Genomic DNA, 16,454 nt, shown 5'->3' on the forward strand with positions numbered 1-16,454 from the left:
TTGAAACCACCAATTTCGTGGGTAAATCAATTTTTAAAGCGATTTTGCATGTGGCACAAATGAAATGAAGTCACATTTATGGCTTAAATGTGTATTTATTAAGACAAGCACCTTAGCATTCCACTTTTCCCAAATCAATGTGCATATTAGGTTGTCAGTATCTTTCAGCCAAAGGCCACCAGCATTACACCTATAGGTAAAAGTATGGGTATCTTGGTCATTCAATGAAGGAGAATATACCCATGGAGAACTGTGGGGTCTCTGAGTACTAGGACGTTAGGGAAAACTTACAGGATCTGAGTTAATGTTAAGTTATTGTGAGAGGATTCCAAAAAAGTCAGACATCATTGTAAATTAAATGCTTTTAGGAGACATTCTATGATTTGCTATCTCAATTGCTCTCACCTAGGAAAAGATGAAAGCCAGGCTAAAGGAGTAATTGGTAAAGAAGCATTAGTTACTCTAAATAGCCAAGAGAAGAGGTAGTTTAAGATTTTTTTGGTTTCATTTTACTTCATTTCTGCTTGTGCATAGGCAAAATTACACGGATGGTCTTATATTTTAATTCATTTAATCCTGATCAGAGAATGAGCTTGCCTGATGTTTGTGTTTTTATGATTTAATGTTCAACAAACAAAATCAAGCCCTGGAGGATAACACCAGCTCACTCACAGGTGTCGGGTGGGACTATCAAAAGAGAAAAATAAAGAATCCTTGACTGGTCTGAAAGTATGCTAGAAAAAGAATAAAATATGACTTAGCATCACAGGTGACAGAAATACAAGTATATCCAAAGAACTGGTGATAATAATAAAAGTACATGGACAAAATTTGTCACATGGACTGTGTGGAATCTCATTTTCTTTTTTTCATTTAGCTATGTACTGTTTAAAAGACATACCTAATGAAAAATGACCCCCAAAATCTGGTAGAAAAATTTACACTTGGCAAACACTAATTAAAACAGTTTCAGTGAGACTTACATTAGCATGGGCAAAATGGACTTTAAAGCATGGTTTTTAACAGGCACAAACCTCTTTATAAAATTATAAGAAAGAATTTATCAGGATGTTACCAGTGTTAATTATTTTGAACTTATGTGCATCCAATGCAATTGCATAAAAAGATAGAAACAAAAATTTCCAGGATTACAAGTGGAAATTAATGAACTCAAAATCATGTCAGATTTTTTAATGTTCCTGTCTTAGTAAACAATAGCTCACCTTTACCTATAAGCCACATTATTAAATGGGCATTATCTCAGGGGTGAAAATTTAATAAAATAAAAATGACTAAAATATAAGGATGAGAAGACTTACAGGCATTTTACATATACTATATATGTGTGTGTGTGTGTGTGTGTGTATATATATATATATATATATATATATATATAAAAAACTAGTTAGAAATCTTCACTAATCGTAGGACTCTTCTTGGTCCAGAGAGTTTTTCCAATGAGTTCACCTAGTAGACAAGTAACAGATAATTCAAATCTAATACAAACTATTTCCAAGCCTATATTAAATAAGACCTCTCTGTTTTATTAGATCGGTATAACATTCAACAAAAGACAATGCAAAAAAAATATTTTAGAACTATTTACCACATAAGGTATCTTGAACATTTAGATCACTCAGATATGTTCCAAAGGTTCTCTCAACACATGATTCAGGGCTAGGTCAAAGTCAAATCCTGACTGCCATGACCAGTGAAAATAATCAGAGCCATTTTTCATTTCAGGAAGTGCACTTACAATGAGAGTAGAAACAGTAACAGCCAAAGGTACCAGCTCCCTATGGTCCTCAGCATACATACTCAAGTCAACACCTCCAAAACAAGTGGCTAATGTGAGTGCAAAATGAGTTCTGAGGTGTTCTGTTCTAGACTTCAGCTTAAGTCACTTTATATTCTTCAGCTCTATTCTGGCAGGAAATTTGATACCTCGAGAAAACCTGAGAAAACTGTCCCATTACATGGAAACAGGAAGTGAGCAAAAGACAGCCTTGAGCCAGCACCTCCCAAGCCTCATAACCTCCCATGTTCTCAGAGTTCTTCCAAGATATAGACGAGCTACACGAAACTTCCACACATGTGGCCTCTGTGAACACATTCAAGATCACTATCTGGCCAAAATAGAGCTATTCCCATACACATTCATTAGGGAAAATTGTTTTCATCTAGGAACCCAAGAAAACTTGGCAACAAAGAAGTTTCTCATGTAATTATCTACACTAACATATTATATTAAAAATTATGTTAATGTTACCAATGCTAAGAAAAACAAAATACATGACAAAATTGAACACCTATTTCTGGAAGGGGCAAGGCAGTTAGATCATTTGTAATAGGAGGAAATATCCATAATCTGGTAAAATTGATTTTTTCAAATCCTATGGCAAACTTAATGGTAAAAAATTTGAAGTATTTTGTTAAAAACAAAATAAGACAATAATTCTGGCAAGCTCCCTTTCTATTCAATACCATATAGAAGACACTAGCTGGCTTAATGAGGTAACAAAAGAAATAAAAGTGCAACAATTGAAAAAAGCAAAGCTGTCATAATTCCCCGATCAGCTTAACATGTTTTTTTTTGTTTGTTTTATTTTGTTTTGTGTTTTGACAGAGAGAGTTAGACAGTGAGAGAGAGACAGAGAGAAAGGTCTTCCTTCCGTTCGTTCACCACCCAAATGGCCACTACTGCCAGAGCACTGCGCCCATCAGAAGCCAGGAGCCAGGTGTTTCTTCCTGGTCTCCCATGAGGGTGCAGAGCCCAAGCACTTGGGCCATCCTTCACTGTCTTCTTGGGACACAGCAGAGAGCTGGACTGCAAGAGGAGCAACCAGGACAGAACCTGGCGCCACAAGCAGAGGATTAGCCAAGTGAGCCGTGGCACTGGCCTCAGCTTATCATATTTAATCCCTCTAGTGAATATATGTGTCTATTATATAACTCTTATACTTTATAAAAACTATAATTTGATTCTTTAACTTAAAGAAGCTTAAGAAAAATGCCTACATCTTACTAAAGTAAAAATAATTGTGACAGCCATCTCTTTAACAAATTCAAATGCAAACATGGGAAATTTAAAAAGTCATCAATCCCTTCAACGGACGGTAAATAACAGCAATAAAAATCATTTAAATCATGTACTAGGCCAGCGCCGTGGCTCACTTGTCTAATCCTCCACCTGTGGTGCCGGCACCCCGGGTTCTAGTCCCTGTTGGGGTGCCGGGTACTAGTACCGGTTGCTCCTCTTCCAGTCCAGCTCTCTGCTGTGGCCCGGAAGGGCAGTGGAGGATGGCCCAAGTGCTTGGGCCCTGCACCCACATGGGAGACCAGGAGAAGCACCTGGCTCCTGGCTTCAGATCAGTGCAGTGTGCCAGCCGCAGCACGCCGGCCGCAGCGGCCATTGGAGGGTGAACCAACGGAAAAGGAAGACCTTTCTCTCTGTCTCTCTTTCTCTCTCACTGTCCATTCTGCCTATCAAAAAAATAAAAAAATAAAAAATAAAAAGTTCATTAAAAATATAGTATGGAAAAACCATATTTGGTACAAATTCAAAAATCTGTACCAAAGTACACTTACCTTTTTTAAAGGGTTTACCTTAGTTGATTTTATTTCACATATTTTCTTTAACTTAATATTTATTAATTTTGGAGATAATATTTTTTAATTTATATTATAGTCAAAGACTTAGTGATTCCATTAAATAAAGAGTAGGACAAAATAAAGAGTAAAACTACCATAGCCTAGCAGGAAAACAGTCAAGGGCTATAAACAATTATGAAATGAAAAGATGTTTAACTTCACTCATATAAAGTAAATTTTAAAACAGTCACAAACTATTGAAATTCTGGGAGTATATAATTAATAATTTTTTTGAGAAAGATTTAAAGCAAAGTTTGACAAAACACTATTTGAAGCAAAACTGATACACACAGGCATTCCTGTATTTATTCTCATATTCTGTTTCTCTCTTTCTTCCTCTTCTTTTTCTCCTCCCTCTCTGTCTTCCTTCCTTTTATCCTTCTTTATCTCTTTCTATCTTCTTGATTTTAATATTAGCTCCCACATATAAGGGAAAACATCTGGTATTTGTCTGTCTTGTATTTTCTGTGTCTGGCTTATCTCACTCAAAAAAAAACTTATATTTTATTTACATTTTACTTGAACTTTTTGAAGTTCCTTCATATTCATATGGACTATAAATATCTGTTCAATAAAAGAGAAAATGCCTGACAAATGTTTCACAGTCTCATGATTTTTTTTGAAGCTATGGTTCTCAACTTGACACTGTCCTACTCACCTACACAGAGTGAGTGTCAGACTCAGGAGAACAGCCTGGGAATCGGCCACCCCCATGGCTGATTGCATCTTTACCGCTCCTGAAGGGCATCGTCTACTGGATGGAATCCTGAAGGAAGGGGATTATTAGCCTCCAGTGGGAGGAAAGGTCAAAACTTCACGTTTGCAACATTATCAAAGTTACCAAATTATTGGGAGAAACATAGCCTTTCGATGCCTTGAACAAGAGATGGTTAGAACAGGGCAGACATCCGAGCGAGTAATGCTAGAGCCAGCTTTACACAGCTTGGTCTGCTGCCAGTGTTTGCAGTAGTCAGATTTAATTTTAGTGACACTATGAAATGTAGTGTGCTGTGCATAAAATATTAATGTAGCGGATAATTGGGCACTCCAAAATAACCAAGTCTATGTACACTGATAAATAGTGACTCGGTGAAATGTTCTGGCATTTACAGATATTCCGGTCCCTCTAAAAGTAAATGATAATATCTATTGTAATTCCAGCTTGTTCATGCTTCCTGTGGTGTTTCTTGCCTGCTAATACACGTATTAGAAGAAGCCAACGGGTATATAAAAACAAGCCCTCCTCTTAGAGCTAATAAAAACAGTGGATTTTACAGCATACAATTGGACAAATTAATACTCTATCAGCAAATAATATAAAAAATATTCCCTATATGCATTTTCATCTACAGATAAACTAAAGGAACCTATATATTATATATAATGTATATACACAATGGAATATGTTATGTATATATATATAAACACAATGGAATATTTCTTTGCCATAAAAAAGCAGAGTCCTGTCAGTTATGAGAACATGGATAGACCTGGAGGACTTCACATTAAGTGAAGTAAGTCTGACACAAAATGAAAAAATACATCATGACCAGCACAGTGGCTCACTAGGCTAATCCTCTGCCTGCAGCACCAGCACTCCGGGTTCTAGTCCCGGTTGTGGTGCTAGATTTTGTCCCGGTTGCTCCTCTTCCAGTCCAGCTCTCTGCTGTGGCCTGGGAAAGCAGTGGAGAATGGCCCAAGTGCTTGGGCCCTGCACCTGCATGGGAGACCAGAAAGAAGCACCTGGCTCCTGACTTCGGATCTGCGCAGCGCGCCGGCCACAGCACACTGGCCGCAGCGGCCATTTGGGGGGTGAACCAACGGAAGGAAAATCTTTCTCTCTCTCTCTCTCACTGTCTAACTCTGCCTGTCAAAAAAATAAAAAATAAAAAAAGAAAGAAAGAAAGAAATACCTCATGATCTCAATTCATAATTGGATCCTAAAAGATGTTGATCTAATAGAAGTTGGAGAATAGAACAGTGGCTACCAGAGGCTTGGGAGAGTGTAGGGTAGGAGGCAGGGACAAAGATAGGTTGGGCAATAGGAACAAAGTCACATTAGACAGGAAGAGTAAGTCCTGGTTTTTTATCACAGCCTAGTGAACATAGTTAACAATGTTTCCTAAATCTTAAAATACTTAGGAAGGAAGATTTCGAAAGTACTCAACATAAAGAAATGACAAAAGGTTAAAACGATGGGTATGCTACTTACCCTGCTTTGATCATTATCCAATGTATACATAATTCAAAGCATTTCACTGTTCCTTATAAATATGTACAAATACTATAGGCAATCAAATGATTTAATTAATAAAATAGAGATCTAAATATCATCCAGTTTCTCACTTTTGTATCAAAAAGTCATCACACATATCTACATTTAGCTCTTTTCCACACTTCTCAATCATATTTCTCAAGAGAAATGTCCACACTCACCCTCCACCATATTCTTCAGTTTGCTACAGGCTTTCATCTGCACGACTCTTCCAATGTCCCATCCGAAGTCACTGACTAAAAATGAACAGACACAGTCTTAAATATAGCTGTTTGCATGTTCTCTTTTGCTTATTACTTTGTCGTCCATAAAAGCACTTCTCTGGTTCTCTCATACCTATCTGGTCCTCCTCTCCAGCTTTAGGGAATCTACCTCCTCTGCTTATACCCTCAGTATCAGTGTGGCCTGGGCCTCCATTCCTGTCCTCTGCTCTCCCTGGAAGTTCTTTACTGCCACCCCCACCTTCAATTATATCGATGGCTAATAAACTTCAGTGGGTAGTCTAGATTACTGTCCTGAGTACCTAGCATCAATACATCCAAACACACACGATTCATCTCTACCTGGATATTTGCATCTATTTTGTCACCAGTGGATCTAAAATGTAATTTTTCTCCTCTCCCTGTTTCCCCAGGCTGATCTAACAATCTGCCCATCTTCAGCTCAAGCATAGTCAACTGCACTCATGTACATATCTGATGTTCACTTTTACTTTTCTTCTACCCGTGATAAAATCAATCTGTAGGTCCTAGCTGTATCCAGATCTTCCAGATACATGGAAATGGTGCTGCAGTTGCCCTGGAATCTTTTTTTTTTTAATTATTTTTTTTATTTTTTGATAGGCAGAGTGGACAGTGAGAGAGAGAGAGACAGAGAGAAAGGTCTTCCTTTGCTGTTGGTTCACCCTCCAATGGCCGCCGCGGCCGGCGCACTGCGCTGATCCGATGGCAGGAGCCAGGAGCCAGGTGCTTTCCCTGGTCTCCCATGGGGTGCAGGGCCCAAGCACTTGGGCCATCCTCCACTGCACTCCCGGGCCACAGCAGAGAGCTGGCCTGGAAGAGGGGCAACCGGGACAGAATCCGGCGCCCCAACCGGGACTAGAACCTGGTGTGCCGGCGCCGCAAGGTGGAGGATTAGCCTAGTGAGCCGCGGCGCCGGCCTGCCCTGGTATCTTTTATGTCTGCCTCCTTTTCCTCCTCAAATTCCTGTTCTTTCAAACCACCACTCTTTGACTAGATTATTTTAACAGTCTCCTATCTCCTGATTTTCACTTTCTTCTAAAATAGGATGTAACAAAATACAACTTCCTCTCCAAATTCAACCCCCTGACTGTTTTGGTTAACAAAGTTTTATTGGAATACAGCCAAGTCTATTCATTTACATATTGCACATAGCTGTCACTGTGCTACAATAACATTAACAAGACAGCAGTTAAAACTGGGACCATGTGGCCCATGAAGTTGAAAATATTTACTATGTTGGTTCATTAAAGAAAAACTTTGCCATAAAAGCTTCTCTCGCTTTTCAAAATATAAATAATTCATTCTTCTGCCCAAAATGACTCTCCAATGCTTGCTCAAAGGTTAAAACTCAAACTACTTAACACATCAACTAAACGTGATTCAAAATCTGACCTACACTTATCATTCCAGATTCATCCTCACTTCCCCATCTCACTTCACACAAATCAAACACTATTCTCTGATCTCACTGAATATGCCTGGCTGTCTAGTGCCTAGGAATCCTGGACCTGGCTTCATTCTCTTCTGAATTCTAGCTTCACCTCTGTCCCCCTTGGCCTGACCACTTCTTAATTACTTTTTAGGATTCAAATCAGATGTCATGCCTTCAAGAAACTCTAATTGCCACATTTTAGTCAGGTGTCCCTCTCTCTGGCTCCATTAAGTCCTTGTGCTTTCCTCTCAAATCTCACTCTAAAAAATGACCTCTTAGCTTTTTGTCTTTGGCTCTTAACTGTAAAGTTTCTGAAACAGAACTATAAGATATTCACCCATGTACTTGTATCAATAGCAATTATTAGAGTTCTGGTGGGCAGGCTATGCTTAATAACTATGCGTTGATTAACTGAATGAATGAATACTATTTGCTATCTCTGAATTTTTCCTAACTATGAAATGAATTAATTAAAACATAAACTGTAAGGGTATTTGATAATCAGGTATATACATATACTCATAGAATATGCCTATTATCTATAATTTGTTAGCAACCAATATATGCAAGTCTGCTGCCCATACCTCTCACAAAGAGTCCAGAGTTCTATTCTGCTCAAAGCATCCATTGGCCTGGGTAAAAAATAACAAAAACATGAATATATACAGCATTTGCCTTCAAGAAAGTTACAAATTGATAACAAACTTACAAATTTGACACCAAAGCTGGTTGTATAGATTTCTGTGGTGAGAAAAGTCACCACAATTCAAAGTACAATATGGATGATGCCCAGAGACAAATAAAAAGACTATACTGCCAGGTAGCTTGTTGTGCCTAATAAATTGTAACTGGTTTATCATATTTTAAAATTTATTAAAGTGTTGTTGAAACACTACCTTCTAGAGTTACAACAAAAACTACAATGAGGTTAATTTCTGGAAATAAAAGGCAGATATAAGAATAATTGTAAGAGGTAGGTATTGTGGCACAGTGCATTAAAATCACCACTTGGAATGTCCACATCCCATACCCAGTGCAAGGATTCAAGTCCTGCTGCCACTTCTGATCCAGCTTCTTACTAATGAACACTCCGGGAGGCAGCAGGCGATGGCTGGAGTACTTGGATCCTTGCCAGCTACATGGGAGAGCTGAATTGAGTTCCTGACTCCTGGCTTCAATCTGGCCCAGTGCCAGCTGCTGTAGGCATTTGGCGAGTGAAGAAGTAGTTAGAAGGACACACACACTCACTCTCCACTTCTCTTTTCCAAATAAATAAAAATATTTGAAAAAATAAGTACAAGAATCATATGAAAAATCCTTTCACAGTTATTTTATCAGAAATTATAGAACACAAAAATTATAAAGGGATTAAAATGGTGCCTTTGTTAAGAACATGAACAGAGAGTGTGCAAATAAAGAAACAGCAATGACTTAGTAGTCAAAAAATTTTCAAATTAATGCTGTAGATGCTTGGGTCAGATGGACCCAAGATGGAGACCTCACTACTACCTGGGGAACGTTTGAATGTCAACTTCATCATTTGTGGAAAGGAAGTGACAACACTGTGTTAGGATACTTGCAGTCTCAAGAAATATAAATGCTCACGCAAAATACATTAAATGATAACAAGTATGATATCATACCAAACTACATCAAAAGAAAATAGTGTTACCCTGTGGCCAAAAAATGACCTAAATGAAAGATCTCTGTGAGTGAGATCCCAGTGGAAAGAACGGGCCATCAAAGAAGGAGGTACCTTTCTCTGAAGGGAGAAGAGAACTTCCACTTTGGCTATGACTTTGTCTAAATAAGGTAGGAGTTTGTTTGCTTCCATGGCCTTGGTAGCTCATGACAAGAGCCTTGGGTGATTACTGACAACATAAATAAGAGTGTCAGTTGTTAAATCAACAACGGGAGTCACTGTGCACTTGCTCCCCATGTAGGATCTCTACCCTTAATGTGTGTACTATGCAAATTAACGGTAAAACTAGTATTCAAACAGTACTTCATACTTAGTGTGTCTGTGTGCGATTAAAAATAATAAAATTTTCTCCTTCCTGACTGAGCCCTGCAGCCCCACACACCACGGCCTCCAGCTAACATAAAGAAATTCTTTCAGATTACGGCAGACATCAAGTTTAAGAGCATGGGGTCTGGCCCCACGTCACAGGACTCCATCCGGAACCAGGTGAGGAAGGAACCGTGAGCCAAGCGACTGTCAGCGGGAACCAGGAGGCCCCAGAACCAACGCCGTCCCTGAGGCAAAGAGGAAGGCTGGGCCCACCTGGCGTTGCCGGCGTGTACTTCACCTGCCACTCACGGAGGGACACCCAGAGCAAGGACCAGCAGGAGGCAGGCACCCAGGAGGTCATTCTCACTGTTCTCCTTGGACCCGGTAGCTGCGTCCATCGTGAAGATCCACACATTTAGCTAAGACCGGGACGGGTGAGGCTGGGCTTGGACAGCATCCACCTCCACTCTGAGAAGTACGGGAAGATCAAGCTGGCACGCATCGACTGCCTGGAAGGGCCCCACCAAGTGTTTCGAGGCCATCGGGTTCCTGAAGACACTGCTTCCGGTTGCCCATCAGGAGGGCCAGGAAGAGTTCCACCTGCTGAGTGAGGTCGCGCTGGCCCCGCCACCCAGACTGGCAGGCCCAAGGAGAGCTGCGGGCCTTAGTGGACCAGGAGCGCTCCGTCTTGGTCTTCCAGCCCTCAACCTGCCCTTGGATTTCTTCACCTCATGGCAGAAGTCAAAGTGAGCAGAGGCTCAGATCGGCCGCGGCAGACAGGTCGAGCGTGCTAAGGACCCTGCGCAGCAAGGAGGAGCAGCGAACGCTATGTGGGTACACAAACTGGCAGCTGCGCATGCGCTTCCCCGAGGCCTGCACTTGCGCGTCCTAATGGACTGCAGCTGGCAGGGCCTTCCACTCCCATAGCGGCTGCCAGTCCTGGCCGCCAGGCTCTGGAAAGCGAATGCTTTCTTTTTGAGCTGCTGGCCTCGGCTAGGCAGAAGCTGTCGGAGGACAAGACCCTGGCCTCTTACGAGTGCCTGCTGGTGCCCTCTGCCCTCCTCGTGGGACCCAGCTATGCTGGAGGAACTCAAGGCTGCAAGGGCCAGGCCCCAGGTGTCCGTCCTGACACTGGAGCCTCAAGGGTCCAGCTCATTCTCTGCCTTGTCCTGTCCCCTGCCTCTTCAGAGCCTCCTAACTGCTTCCTGTGGTCTTCTGTGGTGCTGGGAATGGTGCCACATCAGAAACACCTCATTACTCAGACTCAGCCTCTCTATCAATCACAGATTAGATTTCTTTCATGCCTCCTAAGTCTTATAAATGAGCAATATATGTTACCATTTTAATAATATGGGGCCACCACCATGGCCCATTGGTTAATCCTCCGCCTGTGTCGCCGGCATCCCATATGGACACTGGTTCTAGTCCTGGCTGCCCCTGTTCCAATCCAGCTCTCTGCTATGGCCTGGGAAAGCAGTAGAAGATGGCCCAAGTGCTTGGGCCTCTGCACCCGCATGGGAGACCAGGAAGAAGCACCTGGCTCCTGGCTTTGGATAGGTGCAGTTTCGGCCGTTGCGGCCATCTGGGGAGTGAACCAACGGAAGGAAGACCTTTCTCTCTGTTTCTCCTTCTCACTGTCTGTAACTCTACTTCTCAAATAACTAAATAAAATCTTTAAAAAAATAGTACATATGCATAAAGTATAAAAATATATGTATAAAAATATATACAGCCGGCGCCGCGGCTCACTAGGCTAATCCTCCGCCTAGCGGCGCCGGCACACCGGGTTCTAGTCCCGGTTGGGGCGCCGGATTCTGTCCCGGTTGCCCCTCTTCCAGGCCAGCTCTCTGCTGTGGCCAGGGAGTGCAGTGGAGGATGGCCCAGGTGCTTGGGCCCTGCACCCCATGGGAGACCAGGAAAAGCACCTGGCTCCTGGCTCCTGCCATCGGATCAGCGCGGTGCGCCGGCCGCAGCGCGCCAGCCGCGGCGGCCATTGGAGGGTGAACCAACGGCAAAGGAAGACCTTTCTCTCTCTCTCTCTCACTGTCCACTCTGCCTGTCAAAAAAAAAAAAAAAATATATATATATATACAAAAAACTGTTTCTAATTAGTTGGGATCTTAGATGGTTTACCTATATAATTTTGCTTATCTTGATTTTTAAGTATTTAAGTATGGACTATAAGTTTAAACATTTTATATTTTTTCTTAAGGATCAAAAAGTTTACCATGTTATAAATGTGCAGGTCTAACTTATGTTAATTTGTCTCTGTTTTCTTTTCTTCTGCCTTAAGCAGTTAGCCAAGAATTTAGCATTTCCTAGCACCAGAGATGTTTGTAAATGTAAAGCAGAAGCTACTTGAAGGTAAAAGATTTTCATTTTTTGAGAAATAAAAAACCATTTCTAGGAACAAGCATTTAACTTCACAATGAAGACACCTGTATCCCACACTGGGGTGCCTACTCTCAATTCCCAGCAGGAGCTCCTGACTCCAGCTTCTTACCAGGGCACATCCTGGGAGGAAGCAGATGACTGCTCAGGTACTGGGTTCCTGCTATACTTGTAAGACAAACTGAACTGGCTCCTGATTCCTGGCTTTGGCCTGGCCCTTTCTTAGCCATTATGGGCACTTAAGGCTGAAACAAGCAGATGGGAGCTCTCGCTCTCCTGCTTTCTTTCTCTCTCCTCTCCTTCTCCTTTCTGCCATACTCTCTGCCTCTGAAAGAATTTTTTTTTTGACAATCAGTAAATGCATTTTTTGCGAAAGAATTACAGCTCAATAAAAAACACAGAAGGTAGATCTATAACTGCCTGATATATGCTTCTGATGACAGCAGCAATTCCTCATTACATAACTAAAGTGGATTTGGAGACATCAGAAGATCTCATCACAAAGATGTCATAGCAGGGAAAGGATGTCATTGAAAGCTTTTCATTCTGTCGCCAGTTCACTTTTCCCTTCCAGCATCAAATGACCTCTTCAGAGATGTGTTGTGCTCTTGAGCGCTGACCACAGGAGCCAGCCAGACACCTTTGCTACTATTCTGGGATCTGACACATAGATACCTTCAGTATCCCTGGCCAGCCTCTTTCCTTCTCTGTCTTGCTCATTCCTAGACTCCAAGATGATATCATGATATTACCTACAGAAGGGAGGCTAAGTGACGAGCACCACCTAAAGTATCCATAAAGGATCATTTACAATCTCTTGTCTTTTAGAGTAATACTTTCTGCAATGTTCAATTGGAAATATCAGAGAGAGAGTTGTGTGCCAAATTCCACTTTTTTGGGTCATTGATCTACATACAAGCATCAAAGACCATTACTCAAGGCCTTGTATATTTCAACATCCACCCCAAAGGACTCCAGTTCAGTCAGGTTACGTCACTGATTCACCACTGATTCTACAGAATCTGCTGAGAGAAACATAGTGGGACTAATTTCTGCTCTTCCAAAGAGCAAACAGAAGAACACTGGTTTCAAGTTATCAGACAGCAGGATTTTCTTCAATGCAAAGCAAAGCAGTCTAATATTTATATTATTATTTACCATAGTATGTTTTTTTCCAAATGCTAGTCGTCTAAGACAGCAAAGGACGAAGTGTTATTTGAAAAACACTGCATAGCATAGCACTCATGCTTAGAAAATCAATGCTTATGAAAATATGACAGGCTATAAAAAGTTGTATAAAAAAACTGTGACTTTGTTGAACCCAGAATTTTATAAAATTCTTTGACTAGACAACACATTTTTTTAGAAGATTGATTTATTTATTTGAAAGATAGAGTTACAGATAGAAGGACAGACAGAGAGAGAAACGCCTTCCACCCGCTGGTTCACTCCCCAAATGGCCATGATGGCTTAAGCAGGGCCTATCTGAAGCCAGGAGCCAGGAAATTCTTCTGGGTTTCCCATACAGTTGCAGAGACCCAAGCACTTGGGCCATCTTCCACTGCATTCCCAGGCCATAGCAGAGAGCTGAATTGAAAGAGGAGCAGCCAGGATACCAATTGGCACCCATCTAGGATGCCAGTGCCATAGGCAGAGGGTTGGCCTTCTAAGCCCCAGTGCCAGCCCCCTAGACAATGCATTTTTGGTTCAGCATGATTTAGCCATATTGATGAAGTTTTCTTCTGAAAACATAGATTTTGGGATGGATTGAAAAAGACTTTCTCAAAAAGGGAAGGTTCTTTGGTCACCAGTGTCAAGCATGGTTGTGGGACTAACTTCCAGGAAGTTTCTGGGGAATTCTGCATTGCATTTGATAAAGGACTAGGAGACTCTAAGATCCCTTTTAATCCTCAAAATTCAGTGAATCTTTTCCACTTTAAATAAGTACCATCATTTAGTACCTTCTGTATCTATGGGTAGATCCAAAGAGTAATATCTTTTATATTTGCAATTAGACATAACAAATTATACAAGACAGACCTTAGATTCTTTATCCCATTTGTCAGTGAAATAGCCCTAAAAAGCACTATAATCCCATTTCACAGATGAAAGAGAAACTGGGTGTCAACAAGTTTAAATAAATTTCACATAGACATATAGCCAAAGAACTAGCATCACAAAAATTAGAATCCATGTGCCTTTATTTTCTACTATGTAGTATGACATCCTTAAATCTACCAATCTCAAAGGAGACCAGTAGAGATATGGTTGAACTTGGAATATTGAAAACTTAAAGGTATTAAATAATATTTTGGGAATTAGCCCCACAGTCATTATTAATAATATAGAAATAATGTACTACTTCTCTGAACTTATAGTATCCATAAACTTTTCCTTCCATTTCTTTCTAAGGACGTAAGCAAAGAGCAGACAGGTCCTCATTTTGATGTATGGCCTTTGTACTTGCTGTTAACTATCTTTGGAATGCTTTTTTACAGGTCTGGCTATTGCTCATCCATCAGGTCTCAAGTTCCATGAAGTCACTTCAGCCCAGGCTTTCTTGCTCAGCTGATGCACATCTTCTGGGCATCAGATTGATTATTCTTCCTGGATACCTTGATATCTGGTGCCACCATGGAATTAGCACTTTCCAATTGGTCATGAACAGCAGTGATGTGTGTTACTTCCTGACTGGGGCATCTGGGCAAGACCCAAGAACCACCCTCCCCCCAAACTTTCTCTTGTTCCCTATGACAAGCAGTGTAGTTTTTTATGATAATAGCTACTACAGCCTGGGCTACTCAAAGAATAGGTAGAGAAGAGCCTCCCTGTGGACCCAGGATGGGTACACCTGTAAAATCTTGTTTCAGCTCTGGGTATTCAAGGTCTTTGCATAACCTAGCACAATGCATCTCAAAATTTAGGTGCATAACAATCACTCACAGAGTTCTTTCCCCAAAGAGATTGATCCAGTAGACTTCTGTATCTTTAGATCAAATCTCTAGAAGATCTCTGGAAATCTCCTTTTCTAAAAAGCGCTAGGTGATGTTGATGCTCCTAGACCACACTTTGAGTAGTACTGCCAATCCTAACTGATACGTCATCTGTTCTCAAGGTATCATCATTTCTGTTTACTCTATTTCACTTAACACAACTACTTTTTTTGTTTACTCACACATTGTTTATCACCCCCAATATGACATTATGATATAAACTCCATGAACACTGAAACTTTGTCTTTTTTTAAAAAATGTCATAGCCCACAAAATGTTGAACACTGTCTGGGATCATGAAAGGAGTAAAGAATGAATGAAGCATCAAGAACTGTGTTTGAATGTCTACCATGAATACCAACTTCTATTCAACTATATTCTCTCAAGTGCCTTCTTTTTTCTAGGCAGAGAAAGGAAGAAACACGTGCACAGATCCAGCTAAAATACAGCCTCAGCTCCATCCATCAACCACCTTGATGTGCACAGAGCCACTTGAAGGGGTCTTGAGTAGAAATTGTTGACCTTGAGTGTAAAATGCCTCTCGCCTCTTCCCTGACTGTACAGCAGGGAGGGCAAGTGGAGCAGGAAAATAAAGAGTGCATGACATTTGGATTTTTCTTTATATGTTTTCCTCCCTTTATTCTCCACAGAGGTGGCATGCTGTGAGGACACACTGTCCAGATTCAGTGAGAGCCTGCTCCACAGTGAACCGTGTTACGTGGTAGCCCATATGTATTTAAATGATATGCGAAATTCATGAATTTTATAACAGTAATTATCATCACATATTCCCTCATCTCTAAAAAATATCCCCACTGGGTTCTGGTGAAAATGACAGAGGAAAGGCCAACATGAGAAGACACAACGAGCTCAGGGCCAGGCCACCAGTCCTTACCACTTCTGGGTCTGCCTACTTCACAAACAGGACTTCTGCAGACACCTGGCAGGAGGTGACAGCAAAGAAATCATAGCACACATCTGCTGGTGTGCCTCTCAATCATTTCTCACAATTAACAGGCAAATAAATAAATAACTTGAGTGTCTACTAAACATAGGAACTGTATGGAAAATTGGAATTGATCTAGAGATAGTTAAAAGGAGATTTATATTTATGCACCAGGATATACTCAGTGTTTGCTTTAAAGTACTATATTTCTCTTTATCTCACCCCCCACCCAAAATGGGAAGCAACAGAAATCAGCAATCGTTGAAGCTAGATGGGTAAGGGCAAGTTAATTAGAAAATTTTCTGTATACTTGTGTATGTTTAAAGAGTCTCAGCATAAAAAGTTTAAAAATTGTCATCTAGTGTATCATAAAGAAAATCCTAGTGCAATTTATTAGATGGGAAAACAAGCTGATAATACAATGTCATAGGTAGCCTCAGGTGGCTCCCGGTATAGAAGCATAGGGTTATATTTTGACATTGTTTAGATCCTCTATGTTAATATAGTGTAATT

General features: G+C 40.9%; 1 long non-coding RNA gene across 3 annotated transcripts in view; it reads right to left on the bottom strand.

The window, feature by feature from the left end:
* Positions 1–11,147, bottom strand: part of LOC149128698 (uncharacterized) — a 37,165-nt gene extending 26,018 nt beyond the window's left edge. For 2 of the 3 annotated variants that reach the window (XR_016236613.1, XR_016236614.1), the window contains exons 1-3: positions 9,885–11,147; positions 8,185–8,232; positions 6,088–6,162 (exon numbers count right to left, since the gene is read on the bottom strand). This is a non-coding gene — a long non-coding RNA (uncharacterized LOC149128698). Of the gene's footprint in view, positions 1–4,306; positions 4,418–6,087; positions 6,163–8,184; positions 8,233–9,884 lie in introns of those variants that run through there. The other variant, XR_016236615.1, reaches the window with a different exon arrangement.
* Between the last annotated feature and the right edge of the window lie 5,307 nt (positions 11,148–16,454).

The sequence above is a fragment of the Oryctolagus cuniculus genome, chromosome 1 (genome assembly GCF_051225735.1).
Source record: "Oryctolagus cuniculus isolate XC-2025 breed Fujian yellow rabbit chromosome 1, ASM5122573v1, whole genome shotgun sequence".
NCBI classification, from domain to species: Eukaryota; Metazoa; Chordata; class Mammalia; order Lagomorpha; family Leporidae; genus Oryctolagus; species Oryctolagus cuniculus.